Here is a 19,088-nt window from a genome sequence, read left to right on the forward strand (position 1 = left end):
GCATGTCCTGACTGCTCCACTTCCAATCCAGCTCCCTGCTAATGTCCTGGGAAAGGCAGTGGAAGATGGCCCAAGTGTTTAGGCCCCTGTCCCTGCCACCCATGCAGGAGATCTGGGAAAAGCTCTTGTCTCCTGGCTTTGGCCTGGCCCAGCCCTGGCCATTGCAGCCATCTGGGGAGTGAACCAGCAGATGGAGGATCTCTGTTTCTCTCTCCATGTTCTTCCCTGTTGTGTCCATTCTCCACTGAACATTTCTTAGTCCCCTTGGAACACAGTGCTTCCTTTGTCTTTCTTTGGCTGAGGTCAGTGCTGTTTCTCACTATTCAGCCATCCTGGATCTCCAAAATAAATACACTTTTTTTAAAAAAAAACATGTTTTTATAATAAAGTTTCAAAATTAGTAAGGTCGTATGATGAATTTCTACTTGTGTTTACATTTACTGAAGCTGCATTCCAAGTTTCCATAGTTGTAACATAAAATATTTTATATTATTCAAGGAGATAATTTGGTGGGGGAGGAAAGGAATAAAAGCAAGAATAAAATAAAAAAAATGAAAGTTATCTACTAAGTATATATGAATAAGGAAGAATACCATGTATCAGAAAAAGAATATTTTAGCTTAAACTTCTCCAAGATAATTCAAGGAAGGAATTCACATATACCTTGAATTATTAAAAGTTGCTCAATACTAAGCTATTTTTAAATTTCTTCAATATATTTTAAAAAGGTGTAAGAAAACATTTTTTATTAAATTCTTAGAAATTAAGACACATAGTTTTTAAAAAAAATTTATCCTCTTTCTTCAGTTGAGCTCAACTGACAATGTTTAATATTAAGAACATGTACTCTGCTCCTGATCTCCATAATTATATATTACTTCTATGAAATAAAGCTATGAATGCACACAAACCAGCTGTGCTCTCTTTGTTAACAGCTCGTGTATTGTATGATACCAGAATTAATCTTGACAGGCTATTTATTGTTGGCATCATTCCAAGGATAGATAATATAATAACAGTAAAAAAAATACTAAGGAAAAGAATAATTAGAAAAGTTATTATCATTTAATTACCTTTTCCAATGTAAAGTAACATCCTTTGCTAAAGTATGTACAGCTCAGAATATGAGATATTTATAAAAATTAATATTTTGAGCTAATTTTCAAAAAATCATTATAAAGTAAATTACATTCATTTTCCCATCATTTGGTTTAAGTCAAGGTATTATTAATGTATATTTCAGTAAATAAATTTTCCACAGTTTTAAATAACTTTGTTTCCTTCTAATTGAAATTTTGAAACAAATAACTTGATTACATCTTTTCACCACTAAAAGTACATAGTAAATAGCATGAATTATTTTTTATGTGTTCTGACTTAGTTTATGTAATCCATGTTATGATTCTAACAGATTAGCAGGACTGAATGTTTCTACAATATTCTGTAGCATGAACAGTTTAGCCAGTAATAAATGTGGGTTCCTTTCTGTCCTAGTTGTTATGGAAAAAGATTAGTATCATAATAGAAAACCAAGAAGTGTATCAGATTATGTACAGTTTTATCTTTGGTGTTACCTTTCCCTGGTTGTATGCTTAAATTAATGTAACCATATGAATTTTTCTTTTCCTTCAAAAATTATATTTCTAAAGTTTGTGGTTTAGCCTATAATACTAATTTCTTCTCTAGAACTATTACATTGAATGAGTATATTACATTGCATTTGTGTATTTTGCATATACATATATGTGTGTGTGTGTTTGTGTGTGTGTGTATATCTGAGTTCTTACCAAATGTGGGTACAATGGGATATACAAGGAAATTTTTGTTGATATGTCTTGAGGAACATAGACTAAAAGTCTGCATATGTACTTAGGAGCAAAATTAGAAGATTGGTGAGCTTGATGTTTAAGATTGATTAATTAATACAAAACTTTTCTAAGGAGTTTGAAGCAATTTACAATCTAATTAGCAGCATATGGAGATATTTGCTACCTGAAACTTAGACAATAGAACTTTCAAATTTTTACCATTCTGGTAGATGAATAATGGCAACATATTAACTTTGAAATTTGCATTTTTGTAATTAACAAGAATATTGAAAACCTTTTCATATGTCTATTGCCCTTTTGTGCTTCTTCACAGAAACCCTTATTGTCCTCTGAGTTACCTCTCTTTTCTCATTAATTGGTGGGAATTCATTATAGGAAGTAATTCAGAAAGTTCTTGGAAAATGTAATTGGCAGTTAAGTTTATTTTAGTATAAGAAGTTTCGAAAATCATGCATAGGCATGATATACATTTCTATGAACTTTTGTGGGCCTTACCATCTATCATCTGTGTAACAAATTCATTCTTCTTTAAGCAAAATCTCTTGACATTTCAGATTTTATGATATTCAAATTTATCATCTATTTTTAATTGTTTTTAGAAATTTGTACCTCTTCTTTCAGAGTTCTTTACCAAAACGTGTCAGAGGTAATTTTCTATATTATGTTATAGAAAGTGAACTATTTTAGATTATGTGTTTAAGTCTTTGATCTCATCAGAATTTACATTGTGTTGTCTGAAGTAAGGGTTCAGTTTCATGATGTTCCATATTGATATTCATTTATACCAGCTTTTTTAAAAAATTGTTATCCTTGCTCCTCTTCTTGCTTTGTATTATCACCTATTATGTAGCAGCTGTCTGTAAATATGCAGATCTGTTTCGGAATTCTCTGTTTCATCAATCCATGTACCATCCTCAAACATCAAGTATTCTGTATTCATTATTATAATCATGTCTTTAGTGACTATATCAGAAAGTACAAATGCTTTCTCCTTTAAGATTACTTTGGTATTTTTGTCCACATTTTCATATGAATTTTATAATCACCATTTCAGTTCCATAAAACTGTGTTGGGATTTGTAATAGTGTTCTATTAAGTTTAGAATTAAATTATGGAGTGTTGAAATGTTCAAAATTTAGAAATTCCAATATACAAACATGCTATATATTTCCATGTATTTTGGTCTTGTTTAGTCTCTCTCAATATTTTTCACAAATTATTCCCTAGATATTTTGTGTATTGTGTGTTATTCACACAATTATATTCTCAGCTTTACATTAAAAGTGATACATAAAATCTAAAACATTTTGAAATAAACATATAAAAATGACATACACTTTTTAGATCCAAATATGCTCCTTTCTCGGTGTGTTGTAATGAATTTGAACTAATCCCCGTGATCAAAAATAAATGATTATGTTACTCCAACTCTCAGGCAATTCAATTTCTTTGTGCCTCAGTAATTTTTTGGACTTAAGGCTCAGTTTGAAAAATGGAATGACTGTAAAATAAGTATGAAATAATAATGTAATCTGAAAGTAATTATGGCTAGTTTTTATTATAACAGGGTTGATGGACTGATTTTAATAATCTCTTATGTTGAGAATTCACAACAATGAAAGTGCTCATATTATTAACTTACAAACTTTCACTTATTACAGATTTAATTGTCTAAGTATATGCATGTCATAGATATTTGCTACAGTTGTTTAATAATTGTGATTAGCTAAATGTTGAAGTCAATGTATGATCTCAGTATTATGTTCTTGCTGTGGAGTCCTAGTAAGCTCAACTATCATTTGTTTGGTAAAAATATATTGCATTCCCTTATTGAAGACATGGAAAATTCCGGAAACCCACCTGAAACAAAGCAAAATAGAATATGTGAAACTATGGTTTTCAGAATATTGGACACAAGCAACAATGGACAGTGATCACTAAGAAAAAAGTAACAAACACAACCCTAGACATGCCCCAGCTTCCTCTCTCAGAAAGCTTATGGTCCCCAGCACAAGGAAGAGAACCAAGGCAGAGCTTGGCTCACTTCCTGAGTTGTCTGGACAGAGCTTGCGGTCCTCATAGACTCACATAGACAGAATGTACAGAACGCAGTAGCCTAGAGTGGAGAGCATCACAAGGAATCCGGGATCTGCAGATTAGATTCCTTAAACATGTGGAAGAATACTGATGAGCACAAATATGAGAAAATTGCAAAAATTGCTAAGGACAGGGAGAGAACCATTCAAATCTCTCCTGGCCAGAATAAAAAAAATCTCAACATGTACAGTATATTGGGTATATTAATATTGTGCAAGAACCACAGAAGGAAAGATATAGAAGTGTAAGAGGATTTTAACACTATGTATGAAGTGGTATAATACCACTACAATACAGGCTATTGTAGTATAAGATATGTAATATAAATGCTAGAGAAATCAAAATAACAATATATAGTTATACTAATAACCAATAAATGAGAAAAAGTATTTATATAATTACATAATAAAAAGGTAGACAAAGAAGCAAAGAGGAGAAAATTATAGTTGGCTCTAGATTAATAAAAGTTAGTACAATCTCATTTACTTTTAATATTCATATAGATGGATGTTGAAATAAGTATAAGATGCTAGGGTATGTGTTATTGTACATAAATAGATTGTCTAAATCTATACATCATGAAGGCATTGAGCAGCCAGTACCTACATTTTAGTTTCTAGAAATCATTTTTTCAATAAAAGGAATGAGTGTTCCCTGAAGAAATGATTGATTCTAGAACCAACAATGAGAGACTACATCATCCAGGAACATAATGTAGTATCAGAAATTTATAGAATACTAAAAACTGAAGAGTAGGTCAGGACAAAAGAACAGAAGAGACTGCCTGAAATAACTTTGATTAGCTCTATCTGGAAAAAGATGAGTCACTAATGGAGAGAGTGATGAATAATAATCTCAGTATTTAAAAACCTGCTGACGATTCCATGCTGATGTGATGAATGACGCAATGAATATGTGAGGGAATGGAAGGAAGCACAAACCTTCAGAGAAAATTGAGGATGGGGGATGCTGAAAGAACGTGGGGCGTAGAAGATGACCTTTAGGCACTAACGAAACAATTACAGAAGCAAAATCCGGCTACATGAACTAAAATTAGTGGATGCACTTGAAGTGTAGAAGATAGTTGTAAACCTGTAAACGTCTTGGCCAATTTGTCAATAAATGTTGTGGTTTTAATATGTGTGCACACATTCCCTGGTGCTGTTCCTCCATAAAGTGTTTCGTTTCCTTTTGGTTTTCGATAATGTGTGGAAATTGTGACTTGCCATTAAACACCACCACCTTAACCTGCGGTCAACTTTAATACTAGCAGCAGTGCCCGGTGGACAACATGGCCTAACCTGGGTGCAGTTACTGGCTCCTATCTTTAGCCTGGCCTGGTCCGATCTGTTATGGGCATTTGCAGGGTCAACCAGTAGATTTAATACGTGTTTCTGTCTCAATCTCTGTCACTCTACATTTTTTTTTTTTTTTTTGACAGAGTGGTCAGTGAGAGAGAGAGACAGAGAGAAAGGTCTTCCTTTGCCGTTGGTTCACCCTCCAATGGCTGCCGCGGCTGGCGCGCTGCGGCCGGCGCACCACCCTGATCTGATGGCAGGAGCCAGGTGTTTATCCTGGTCTCCCATGGGGTGCACTTGGGCCATCCTCCACTGCACTCCCTGGCCACAGCAGAGAGCTGGCCTGGAAGAGAGGCAACTGGGACAGAATCCGGCGCCCCGACCAGGACTAGAACCCGGTGTGCCGGCGCCACAAGGCAGAGGATTAGCCTAGTGAGCCGCGGCGCCGGCCTACTCTACATTTTTAATCAAAGAAATTACATGGGGCGGGGCATAGAAGGAAGGATTGAGAACAGAGAGTTGTCCTGAAGACTAATTTTGATAGTAGTTTCTTGGCTAAGTATTTATTAAAACTTGCAAAAATGCAACATAAAAGGTGAGTTATTGCATATACACATAATATATTAAGTTTTAAAAACAAAAGGGCAAGTATTGATATTTGCATCTCATTTTTTTGTGAAATTTTAAGATTTTAGCATTTCCCTCAGCTTCAAAATGACATCTTAAACATAGCTTTCTGATAAAAAAATTTAGGATCCACAAATTAAATTATAAATACTCCCTTCCAACACCAAATGCAGATGAAGAGTCAAAATTTCCTGAAACAAGTCAGTCTTAATGACACTTGTATGGTAAATTTATAATAAATGCTTATGTTAGTAAACCAACTTTAAAAAATTCTTAGTGCCTCTCAACTGAAATAAGCAAAAAGAAAAGTTTAAGCTTTACATCCATTTTGTAATTCTACTTACAATTTAGCAAACTATAAGTAAATGAGAATATATATAAAATAGTGTATCAAATTTACTATGAGTAGTCATCAATTTTATTGTGAGCATATTAATAAATAGGTTCTTTATTACTACACTGGAGTTCCCATTATTGAGAATATTAGTTAATATACAAATATATACATAATGCCTCTCTAAAAATATGACAAATCATAAATGCTAAAATATATTTAACCCAAAAGGTTTTAGCTATGGCACTCTAGTGGTATAATTTCCATGAAACCATGAGTCGGATGGTCTATCCTGGGATTGTTTTGTTGTCTTATCTCTCAAAGAATTCCCATATGAAATAAGTGTTTTCTGAAGATTTTGTTTAAACTTTCTTGGGAGGACTTTGGGGAAGTCTTATTTAATAGTATGATTAATGTTTCATTATTATGGGTGTATACAATTCTTCATGTCTATGGCAATTGATAAATACTAATAGAAATTTGCTTTGTTTTAAATTGATTATATAGTGCTTTTATATTTACTTCCTCTCTCTGTCTCCCTTCCTCCTTTCTTTCTGCCTCTCCATCTCCCTCTTTCTCTTAATTTTATTTCTAATTAATAGATCTGTTACGTACTGTATCAGTTGTTGAGGAAAGTCCCTTCTTAGAATTCCTGGATCAAGCTATTAAAATCAGACAAATATTTGCCCTTCTCATCATACCTTCTCTCTCTCTCAATATTTCTTGAGTATAATAATTGCCTCATTTTTCTATTTTTGATATTTTAAATAAATGACTAATTTTCTGTGAAACAGAGTTTAATATTTTGTACATTCATTAGAATGTCTCTATTTCCCAGAAATTCTAATTGCCAATTGTTCCAAATGTACCTGCCTTTTTCTTAACAGACTCTTCTGGTTTTTAAAACATAATTATAAGTTGTTTAAAAATTGGTTATAAACTATTACTGTTTATGGAGTTATTAGTTATAAAAAATTTGAAACAAGTTTTTCTGTCGTAGGATATATGAGATATGTTTTTTTTCTGTTTCCCGACTCAGTAATACTTCTACTGTCTACTTTCTCTTATTTAGTGGCAAAACTGTATGCAGATAAACACAAATTCCCTTGCGTTACAGCTCTTCATCTATCAAGAGCAACTTGACATTCTTGGTGTCAGTCCAATGTGATGACAACAAACTAAATATTCTCCCAACATCAGTGTTTGATCATAGAACAGTTTGGGATTTTACTCACTGGGAACCACATGTTTTTAGACATAAACAAATTAGTTTACAGCTCTTGAAAACTGCCCATCCACTTGTGGCTTCTTCTGGGCAAACATCTGTTTCTTAATCTGGTCCTTTATAGCTATAATTTCTAAAATATACATCATTTTAACATCCCTAGGAGCACATTAGATGTCTTCCTTGGTTTAACCTTTCCTTCTATGGAAAACAGTTTTAAAGCACAGAGTTAATTAAGAAATTAATGTTGGTTTCCATATGAGTGTTCTTCTTAACATGGCATTTTATATATATAATGGGCATTTTATAGCACATTTTTATGATTGTGTCATTGGTGTTTTTATTAGGTTTGCTATGGCAGAAGACTTTCCATTTAGAGATTCATTTCTGGGTATGTATGATAATCTTTTTTTTGGCTTGTTGTAGCTATGTGCCATAATTTTTTAAGGTAACTTGTGAGGATTTAGCTGTGGAAATATGTTTCCTGAACAGTTTTCCAAGAGTTACCCAGGGCTACAGCAGATTGCAAGGTCTGGGACCAGCTGAAATTTAATATTTCAGTTAAGATTCCTGGGGCAGGTATTTGGCACAGCCATTGGATTGCCACTTAGGACATATATATCTCATATCAGAGTGCCTGGATTCCAGTCCCAGCTCCTCTTTCAATTCCAGATTCTTGGTAATGCACATCCTGGGAGGCCACAGTCATGGCTCAAGAATGTCAGTGGCTATTGCCCATATGAGAGACTCAGACTTAATTTTGGGCTTCAGCCTGGCCCAGCCCCAGCTTTTGCCACCATTTGGGAGTGAACAAGTAGATGGAAGTGCTCTCTTGTGCATTCTCCCTCCCCTTCCCTTTCCCCTCCCCATCCTGCTTCCCCCCCCCCACTCTCTATCCTTTCTCTCCCACTCCCCCCTCGCCCTTTTCTTCTTCCTCCCTTCCTGCCCACCCCTAACTCTGTTTCTCTCTTCCAAATAAAATGAAAATAAAACTTTTTTTTTAAAGATTTCCATTTCTCATGAACAGTGTAAATTTTGACTCTGATCTACAGGTGATAAAGGTTTAGGTTTTGGGGTTTTTTACAAGTGTTTTTTGTTAACTATTGTTTTTTAACTCTTGAAAGTGAAGCAAGTTGAAGGAAGATGACAACCTACCTTAGGAGTACCTAGACCAGTGAGAAAAGTGTTTAGCTGCTCTTCATATACTCAACAGTCTTGGGAAATTCTCAGTTTATGAAATATTATAATTCAAGTTGTATTTTTTTAACTTTTATTTAGTAAATATAAATTTCCAAAGTACAGCTTATGAATTACAATGGCTTTTTCCCCCCATAACTTCCCTCCCACTCGCAACCCTCCCAACTCCCACTCCCTCTCCCCTTCCATTCACATCAAGTTTCATTTTCAATTCTCTTTATATACAGAAGATCAATTTAGTATATATTAAATAAAGATTTCAACAGTTTGCACCTACATAGAACATAAAGTGTTTGAGTACTAGTTATAGCATTAATTCACATTGAACAACACATTAAGGACAGAGATCCTACATGAGGAGTAAGTACACTGTGACTCCTGTTGTTGACTTAACAAATTGACACTCTTGTTTATGGCGTCAGAAATCTCCCTAGGCTCTAGTCATGAGTTGCAAAGGCTATGGAAGCCTTTTCAGTTCGCGGACATCAATCTTATTTAGACAAGGTCATAGTCAAAGTGGAAGTACTCTCCTCCCTTCAGAGGAAGGTGCCTCCTTTGATGACCCGTTCTTTCCACTGGGATCTCAGTCGCAGAGATCTTCTATTTAGGTTTGTGGGTGGTGGTGGTGGTGGTGGTTGTTGTTTTTTTTTTTTTTTTTTTTTTTTTTGCCAGAATGTCTTGGCTTTCTGTGCCTATAATACTCTCATAGACTCTTCAGCCAGATCCGAATGCCTTAAGGGCTGATTCTTAGGCCAGAGTGCTGTTTAGGACATCTGCCATTCTATGAGTCTGCTGTGTATCCTGCTCTACATATTGGATTGTTTTCTCCCTTTTTTATTCTATCAGTTAGTATTAGCAGACACTAGTCTTGTTTATGTGATACCTTTGACTCTTAGACCTATCAGTATGATCAATTGTGAACTGAAATTGATCACTTGGACTAGTGAGATGGCATTGGTACATGCCACCTTGATGGGATTGTATTGGAATTCCATGGCATGTTTCTAACTCTACCATTTGGGGCAAGTCAGCTTAACACACAATTATTCTTAGGTGTTTAAATTTAACTGAAAAGTGATCTCTCTTAAATTTAAGAGTGGGAATAAGAGAGGGAGGAAATGTACAATTAGGGACATGCTCAAGTTGTACTTTGAGTAATTGAAAGCCATTACCTCACACTTAACTTTGGGCAGTTAAACTCCAGTTCCCTGCTTCTACCTCTTACATTCGAATCTCCCTACCTGTTCTTTTTTTTCTTTTTCTTTTTTTTTAACTTTTATTTAATGAATATAGATTTCGAAAGTACAGAATATTGATTACAATGACTTCCCCCCCCCATAACGTCCCTCCAATCCGCAACCCTCCCCTTATCCACTCCCTCTCCCCTTCCATTCATGTCAACATTCATTTTCGATTCTCTTTATATACAGAAGATCAGTTTAGCATACTTTAAGTAAAGATTTCAACAGTTTGCTCCCACACAGAAACATAAAGTGAAAAATACTGTTTGAGTACTAGTTATAGCATTAAATCTCAATGTACAGCACACTAAGGACAAAGATCCTACATGAGGAGTAAGTGCACAGTGACTCCTGTTGTTGACTTAAGAAATTGACACTCTTGTTTATGGCCTCAGTAATCACCCTAGGCTCTTGTCATGAGTTTCCAAGGCTATGGAAGCCCCCTGAGTTCACTGACTCTGATCGTATTTAGACAAGGCCATGGTCAAAGTGGAAGTTCTCTCCTCCCTTCAGAGAAAGGTACCTCCTTCTTTGATGACCCATTCTTTCCACTGGGATCTCACTCGCAGAGATCTTTCATTTAGGTTTTTTTTTTTTTTTCCCCCAGAGTGTCTTGGCTTTCCATGCCTGAAATACTCTCATGGGCATTTCAGCCCGATCCGCATGCCTTAAGGGCTGATTCTGAGGCCAGAGTGCTGTTAGGACATCTGCCATTCTATGGGTCTGCTGTGTATCTCACTTCCCATGTTGGATCATTCTCTCCCTTTTTTATTATATCAGCTAGTATTTGCAGACACTATTCTTGTTTATGTGATCCCTTTGGTTCTTAGTCCTATCATTATGATCAATTGTGAACAGAAATTGATCACTGGGACTAGTGAGATGGCATTGGTACATGCCACCTCAATGGGATTGAATTGGAATCCCCTGGTATGTTTCTAACTCTACCGTTTGAGGTAAGTCAGCTTGAGCATGTCCTGAATTGCACATCTCTTCCCTTTCTTATTCCCACTCTTATATTTAACAGTGATCACTTTTCAGTTAAGTTTCAGCACTTAAGAAGAATTGTGTATTGATTACAGTATTCAACCAAAAGTATTAAGTAGAACAAACAAAAAAAATACTAAGAGAGATAACATATTAAGCTGCTCATCAACAGTCAGGGTGAGGGCTGATCAAGTCACCGTTTCTCATAGTGTTCATTTCACTTTAACAGGTTTCCTTTTTGGTGCTCAGTTAGTTGTCACCTATCAAGGAGAACAAGTGGAATTTGTCCCTTTGGGATTGGCTTATTTCGCTCAGCATAATGTTTCAAAATTCCTAACAGGGATCACTTTTCAGTTAAAAATTAAACACCTAAGAATAATTGTGTGTTAATTACAGAGTTCAACCAATGGTACTAGAACAAAAACAAAATACTAAAATGGATAAAGTATTACATTGTATATCAACCATGAGGACAAGAGCTGATCAAGTCACGGGTTCTCACAGTGTCCATTTCACTTCAGCAAGTTTCCCCTTTGGTGCTCAGTTAGTTTTCGCCAATCAGGGAGAACATATGGTATTTGTCCCTTTGGGACTGGCTTAATTCACTCAGCATGATGTTTTCCAGATTCCTCCATCTTGTTGCAAATGACTGGGTTTCGTTGTTTTTGACTGCTGTATAGTATTCTATAGAGTACATGTCCCATAATTTCTTTATCCAGTCTACCGTTGATGGGCATTTGGGTTGGTTCCAGGTCTTAGCTATTGTGAATTGAGCTGCAATAAACATTAATGTGCAGAATGCTTTTTTGTTTGCCAATTTAATTTCCTTTGGGTAAATTCCAAGGAGTGGGATGGCTGGGTTGAATGGGAGGGTTATCTTCAGGTTTCTGAGGAATCTCCAGACTGACTTCCATAGTGGCTTAACCAGTTTGCATTCCCACCAACAGTGGGTTAGTGTCCCTTTTTCCCCACATCCTCACCAGCATCTATTGTTGGTAGATTTCTGAATGTGAGCCATTCTAACCGGGGTGAGGTGGAACCTCATTGTGGTTTTGATTTGCATTTCCCTGATGACTAGTGATCTTGAATATTTTTTCATGTGTCTGTTGGCCATTTGGATTTCCTCTTTTGAAAAATGTCTATTGAGGTCCTTGGCCCATCTCTTAAGTGGGTTGTTTGTTTTGATCTTGTGGAGTTTCTTGATTTCTTTGTAGATTCTGGTTATCAACCCTTTATCAGTTGCTTAGTTTGCAAATATATTTTCCCATTCTGTCGGTTGTCTCTTCACTTTCTGACTGTTTCTTTTGCAGTACAGAAACTTCTCAATTTGATGCAAGCCCAAATGTTAATTTTGGCTTTGACTGCCTGTGCTTCTGGGGTGTTTTCCAAGAAGTCATTGCCGGTACCTATATCTTGCAGGGTTTTTCCAATGCTCTCTAATAATCTGATGGTGTCAGGTCATAGATTTAAGTCTTTAATCCATGTTGAGTGGATTTTTGTGTAAGGTGAAAGGTAGGGGTCTTGCATCATGATTCTGCACGTGGAAATCCAGTTTTCCCAGCACCATTTATTGAATAGACTGTCCTTACTCCAGGGATTGGTTTTAGATCCTTGATCAAATATGAGTTGGCTGTAGATGTTTGGATTGATTTCTGGTGTTTCAATTCTGTTCCATAGGTCTATCCATCTGTTTCTGTACCAGTACCATGCTGTTTTGATTACAACTGCCCTGTAGTATGTCCTGAAATCTGGTATTGTGATGCCTCCAGCTTCGTTTTTGTTGTACAAGATTGCTTTAGCTATTGGAGGTCTCCTGTGTCTCCATATTGTCGCTCCCCCTCTTCGTGGAGGAGCAACACAGGACCCTGCGCTGTTCTTTCATCTGCTCGGCCCTCCCCGGGTTTGCTGCTGGTTCTTCCCGGGTTGGCTACTGTCCCTTCCACCTCCGTGGAAGGGCAGTTCCCCCTGGCCACATTCCCCACTTCCGCAGGGGAGCGGCACACCGCCGGCCGGCTCTCTCGGGGGCTGCACAGGTGTTCCCCTTAGATGTTCCCCTTAGATGTTCCTGGTGCATGCCGTCTCTCTCCCCCTTTATAGTCCTCCTCCGCCAATCCTAACTCGGCTGCCCACACGCCGAGCACGCTGCTCTCCTCCAATCAGGAGCAAGTCCTACAGTTTATTGGCTGAACTGGAGGCAGCTGTGTAGAAGCTGTTTTCTTCTCTCCCAGCGCCATATTGTGGGAGAGCAGATGCATAGAATAAGTCTTAATTCCAGTAACTTAGTCTAGTCCGGGTTGCTCCCCACACATATAAATTTCAGCATCATTTTTTCTAGATCTGAGAAGAATATCTTTGGTATTTTGATTGGTATTGCATTGAATTTATAAATTGCTTTTGGGAGAATGGACATTTTGATGATGTTGATTGTTCCAATCCATGAGCATGGAAGATTTTTCCATTTTTCGGTATCCTCTTCTATTTCTTTCTTTAAGGTTTTGTAATTTTCATCATAGAGACCTTTAATGTCCTTGGTTAAGTTTATTCCAAGGTATTTGATTGTTTTTGTAGCTATTGTGAATGGGATTGATCTTAGAAGTTTTTCCTCAGCCATGGCATTGTCTGTGTATACAAAGGCTGTTGATTTTTGTGCATTGATTTTATACCCTGCTACTTTGCCAAAATCTTCTATGAGTTCCAATAGTCTCTTAGTAGAGTTCTTTGGGTCCCCTAAATAAAGAATCATATCATCTGCAAAGAGGGATAGTTTGAGTTCTTCCTTCCCAATTTGTATCCCTTTAATTTCTTTTTCTTGCCTAATAGCTCTGGCTAGAACCTCCAGAACTATATTGAATAGCAGTGGTGAGAGTGGGCATCCCTGTCTGGTACCAGAATTCAGTCGAAATGCTTCCAACTTTTCCCCATTCAATAGGATGTTGGCTGTGGTTTTATCATAGATTGCTTTGATTGTATTTAGGAATGTTCCTTCCAAACCCAGTTTGCTTAGAGTTTTCATCATGAACGGGTGTTGTATTTTATCAAATGCTTTCTCGGCATCTATTGAGATAATCATATGATTTTTCTTCTGCAGTCTGTTAATGTGGTGTATCACATTGATTGTCTTGCGCACATTAAACCATCCCTGCATACCAGGGATAAATCCCACTTGGTCTGGGTGGATGATCTTTCTGATGTGTTGTTGCATTCTTTGGCGAGAATTTTATTGAGGATTTTTCCATCTATGTTCATCAGGGATGTTGGTCTGTAATTCTCTTTCAGTGCTGCATCTTTTTCCGGCTTAGGAATTAAGGTGATGCTGGCTTCATAGAAAGAATTTGGGAGGATTCCCTCTTCTTCAATTGTTCTGAATAGTTTGAGAAGAATTGGAGTTAGTTCTTCTTTAAATGTATGGTAGAATTCAGCAGTGAATCCATCTGGTCCTGGGCTTTTCTTTGTTGGGAGGGCCTTTATTACTGTTTCAATTTCTGTCTCAGTTATGGGTCTGTTTAGGTTTTCTATGTCTTCCTGGTTCAATTTAGGTAGGTTGCATGTGTCCAGGAATCTATCCATTTCTGATAGGTTTCCCTGTTTGCTGGCATACAAGTCCTTGTAGTAATTTCTGATGATTCTTTTTATTTCTGTGGTGTCTGTTGTTACGTTTCCTTTTTCATCTCTGATTTTATTGATTTGGGTCTTTTCTTTTTTTAGTTAGTTGGGCCAATGGGGTGTCAATTTTGTTTATTTTTTCAAAAAACCAGCTCCTCGTTTGGCTGATTTTTTCTAATTTTTTTGGATTCAATCCTGTTGATTTCTTCTCTGATTTTAATTATTTCTCTTCTCCTACTAGATTTGGGTCTGGTTTGCTGCAGTTTTTCTAGATCCTTGAGATGCGTTGAAAGCTCATCTATTTGGTGCCTTTCCAATTTCTTGATTTAGGGACCTATTGATATAAACTTTCCTCTCAACACTGCTTTTGCTGCGTCCCATAAGTTTTGGTATGTTGTGCTGTTATCCTGATTTACTTCCAGAAAATTTTTGATCTCTTTTAATTTCTTCTATGACCCCTTGTTCATTCAGGAGCATGTTGTTCAATCTCCATGTGTTTGCGTATGCTCTAGGGATTCCTGAGTTGCTAATTTCCAACTTCATTCCTTTATGGTCTGAGAAGCTGCATGGTATGATTCTAATTCTTTTGAATTTGCTGAGACTTGCTTTATGGCCTAGTATGTGGTCAATCCTAGAGAAGGTTCCATGTACTGCTGAGAAGAATGTAAAATCTTTAGCTGTAGGATTGAAAGTTCTGTAGATATCTGTTAGATCCATTTGGGCTATAGTGTTGTTTAAATCTACTGTATCCTTGTTGATCTTCTGTCCTGTTGATCTGTCTATTTCTCAGAGTGGAGTATTGAATTCCCCCAGTACTATTGTATTGGGGTCTAAGTCTCCCTTTAAGTCCATTAACAAATCTTTTAAATAAACCGGTGCCCTGTAGTTAGGTGCATATACATTGATAATTGTTGTATCTTCTTGTTGTATTGATCCCTTAATCATGATATAGTGTCCCTCTTTGTCTCTCTTAACAGTTTTTGTGGTAAAGTTTATGTTGTCCAATATTAAGATGGCTACGCCCACTCTTTTTTCATTTCTGTTGGCATGGTATATCTTTTTCCAGCCTTTCACTTTCGGTCTGCAGCATCTTGGTTGGAAAGATGTGTTTCTTGTAAGCAGCAAATAGATGGGTTTTGTTCCTTAAGTCAATCAGCCAATCGGTGTCTTTTAACTGGACAGTTCAGGCCATTAACGTTCAATGGAGACTAATGATAAGTGGTAACTTTGCCCTGCCATTTGCCAAAGACAAGTTCTAATATATGCTTTGAATTCCCTGTGATCTTTTGCTCTGAGGTTTCCTTCCTTTACCTTCTTTCATATTGATGACCGTGTTTCTGTGTGTAACATCTTTAAGCTTCTTTTGCAGGGCTGGACTAGTGGCGACAAATTCTTTCAATTTCTGTTTGCTATGAAAAGTCTTTATTTCACCTTCATTCACAAATGATAGCTTTGCAGGATATAATATTCTGGGCTGGCAGTTTTTCTCTCTTAGTACCTGGGCTATATCTCGCCATTCCCTCCTAGCTTGTAGGGTTTCTGATGAGAAGTCAGCTGTGAGTCTGATTGGAGATCCTCTGAGAGTAATCTGACGTTTCTCTCTTGCACATTTTAGGATCTTTTCTTTATGCTTCACTGTGGAGAGTTTAATTACAACGTGTCGTGGTGAGGATCTCTTTTGGTCGTGTTTATTAGGGGTTCTGTGAGCTTCCTGTACTAGGATTTCTCTGTCCTTCTCCAAACCTGGGAAATTTTCTGCTAATATCTCACTAAAAAGGACTTCTAATCCTTTCTCCCTCTCCATGCCTTCAGGAACTCCTAGAACCTGAATTTGGTTTTTTTAATAGTATCCTGCAGGTTCCTGACAATATGTTTTAGATTTCTAATTTCCTCTTCTTTTCTTTGGTCTGACTGTATCCTTTCCTGTTCTCTGTCTTCTAAGTCCGATATTCTCTCTTCTGCTTCACCCATTCTGTTCGTAAGGCTCTCTATTGTGTTTTTCATTTGATCTATTGAATTCTTCACTTCATTATGATTTCTCGTCACTATCACAGTTTCCTGTTGTACTAGTTGTTTCGTTTCATTTTGATTCCTCCTTAGTATTTCATTTTCACGAGAGAGATTTTCTATCTTGTCCATTAAGGATTTCTGTAGTTCAAGAATTTGTTTTTGAGAACTTCTTAATGTTCTTATCAATTTTTTGAGATCTGCTTCTTGCATTTCTTCTAACTCATCATCTTCATAATCTTGAATTGGGGTGTCCTTTTCATTTGGGGGTGTCATGGTGACTTCCTTGTTTTTATTACCTCGGTTTTTGCGTTTGTTATTTGGCATATCGGAGATATTTGGTTTCTTCACTGTGGTGCTTTTTCTTGTTATGCTATGACTCTAGATTAAGTGGACTGTCTGTTTTTGATGGAGCCTTAGAGGCTTGAGATGGGTGTGGCCTGAGAGTTCTGTTTGGTGTGCCAAAAGTGACACTCCCAGGTTAGGCATGGTAGATCTCTCTCTCTCTCTCTCTCTCTCTCTCTCTCTCTCTCTCTTTCTTTTTTAGATTCAAAAGGGAAATAATTCCACACAGCTGAACAAAGTTGGAGGTAGTTAGCAGGCAAATGATATACCCACAGGAGCCAGAGATAGGAAGCTCTTTCCCAAGGACCACACAGGGAATCTGTTCCACCCTCAGGGTGGGCTCAGATTCTCCTTCAGTCTCCCACTGGGTTGCCAAAGTTACGGAATTGTAGCGTCTCTGGAGAGTACTCATGTGAATTCTGTGAGTTCTCTCCCCCACTGTCTCTTTTATCACAGTCTCAGTTCAGTAGCACCACAAATTTACTAGGTCCTAATCTCCTGTTAATTCACCCCGCCCAGAGTCAGGTTTTTCTGCTAGGCTCAGGGCCGGTGCAGACCTGAGGTCGCTCTGCTTATGATGTATGTCCAAGATGGCGCCTGCTCTTTGTCTTGGTCACCCTTGAGAGGTGAGCGGAGAGAGAGAAACCCGCGTCCGTACCAGTCACCTTTTTTTTCTCTCTCTCTCTTCCAGTTTGCCTGGTGAACTTTCCCCCCTGGGGGTCGTTCCCTCTAGTCTCCTCTCTCCGCTTGCCTGCTGGTGCCTCGGGTTATTGAGGTTCGGCTCACCTCGCGTTCCAGCGCTGGTGTGTTGAGTCCGCCACTGGTGTCCCAAACTGTGGGCTCCCACGCTCTCCACGCAGGTCCACTGTGAATCACGCATTCCAGAAGAGTTTCTTCTGCTGTTTCCTCCCCTACTCTTCCTTGAACCTGCAGTATCTCCACTGTTATTAAACTGTCTCTCCCCGGACTATCAGTGTGCTCCCTTCCTATTCCGCCATCTTGCCTCCTCTCTCCTCCCTACCTGTTCTTAGCCATCTCTGCATTTGTTTGCAAATAAGGCATTCACATCAAATTCTCCCCTCTTTTGCACCTTATTTTCTTCCAGCCTAGCTCATTGACTGGGTCCCTGTGCATGTTTTTGTTTAACTCTGAAATTATAATTCATGATACATTTTGCTTACATTTTATACTTTAGATAATACTGAGCATTTCATGTCAGTCCAAGATGTCATTTTTTAAGGTTGTCACCTTATTATACTCTTATAAAACTTTTGAATAATCTATTTCTTGGAAAAAGGAAAGGTAGAAGGAATAGAATCCTAGAAGTTTTCCTGGAATCATCTCAGCTCATCAAGTTATCCTCTTTTTCCAGCTATATGAATAAATTATTTATGCTACTTTTTCTCTATAGAGGTGCCCCTTTCTATCCCAATCCTTGTAGAAATTTTTTTAAAATTTAATATGAAACATGATACACTATTTCTACATCTTTTATTTGTTATACCTAAAGACAAGCATAGGAATCATTTGCATTTTAGGAATTTTTCAATATTATGGTGGAAAAAATTGTTATCAGCAAAACAAAAAGCAGCAGAAATTGATGAAAATTAATATATGCCAAATGTTACTGCAGTCATGGTCTGTTTCCTTTATTTTCTCATTTCTTTTTGTGACCCTACTTTCTGCATTTGCTTGTATGGGTAGCATTTATAATCTCCCAATCTACGTTCATTCTATGGAGTTCCCTCTTCCAAACTCATAGGCTCAATATTTAAATTTATTTCAGAAAGTAGTATATCCTTTGTCTCAGCTGTGTAATTTAACAACTTTAGGGAATCAAAACTAAATGTGAAATTCCATCAAATACTAAGAATTGTTTTTCTCTTCTTAGGAAGACAAGAAAATGTACAAATCCACATGAGCCTTGCCTATACTAAGAGAAACTTAAATGCTGAGAGCCAATAACGTTGTGGATAAACAGTGCCAAAGACTTGTCAGAGTAGACCAATGCCAAAATGATGGATTTTCAGCAAGAGAGGAATAACCTACTATAAAACTTCCAAATTTTTAGCCCACTACAAAGTAATCTGTCTCGCTCCCTATCCTAATGGTCCTGCAGTTTCAAGAATTATCACCAGAACAGTGATTACCTATGGCTCACATGAAGGTTTTAGTCAATAGGCACTTAAGTCTCACTCTTGGGTAACTACATCAGACAATCCCTGATCCTACTGTGATTTGATCATAGCTACTTTCTTTGTTCCTTTCGTTCATGACCCTGAGTTATAGTGCATTTAA

Source organism: Oryctolagus cuniculus, chromosome 12 (assembly GCF_051225735.1).
Source record: "Oryctolagus cuniculus isolate XC-2025 breed Fujian yellow rabbit chromosome 12, ASM5122573v1, whole genome shotgun sequence".
NCBI classification, from domain to species: Eukaryota; Metazoa; Chordata; class Mammalia; order Lagomorpha; family Leporidae; genus Oryctolagus; species Oryctolagus cuniculus.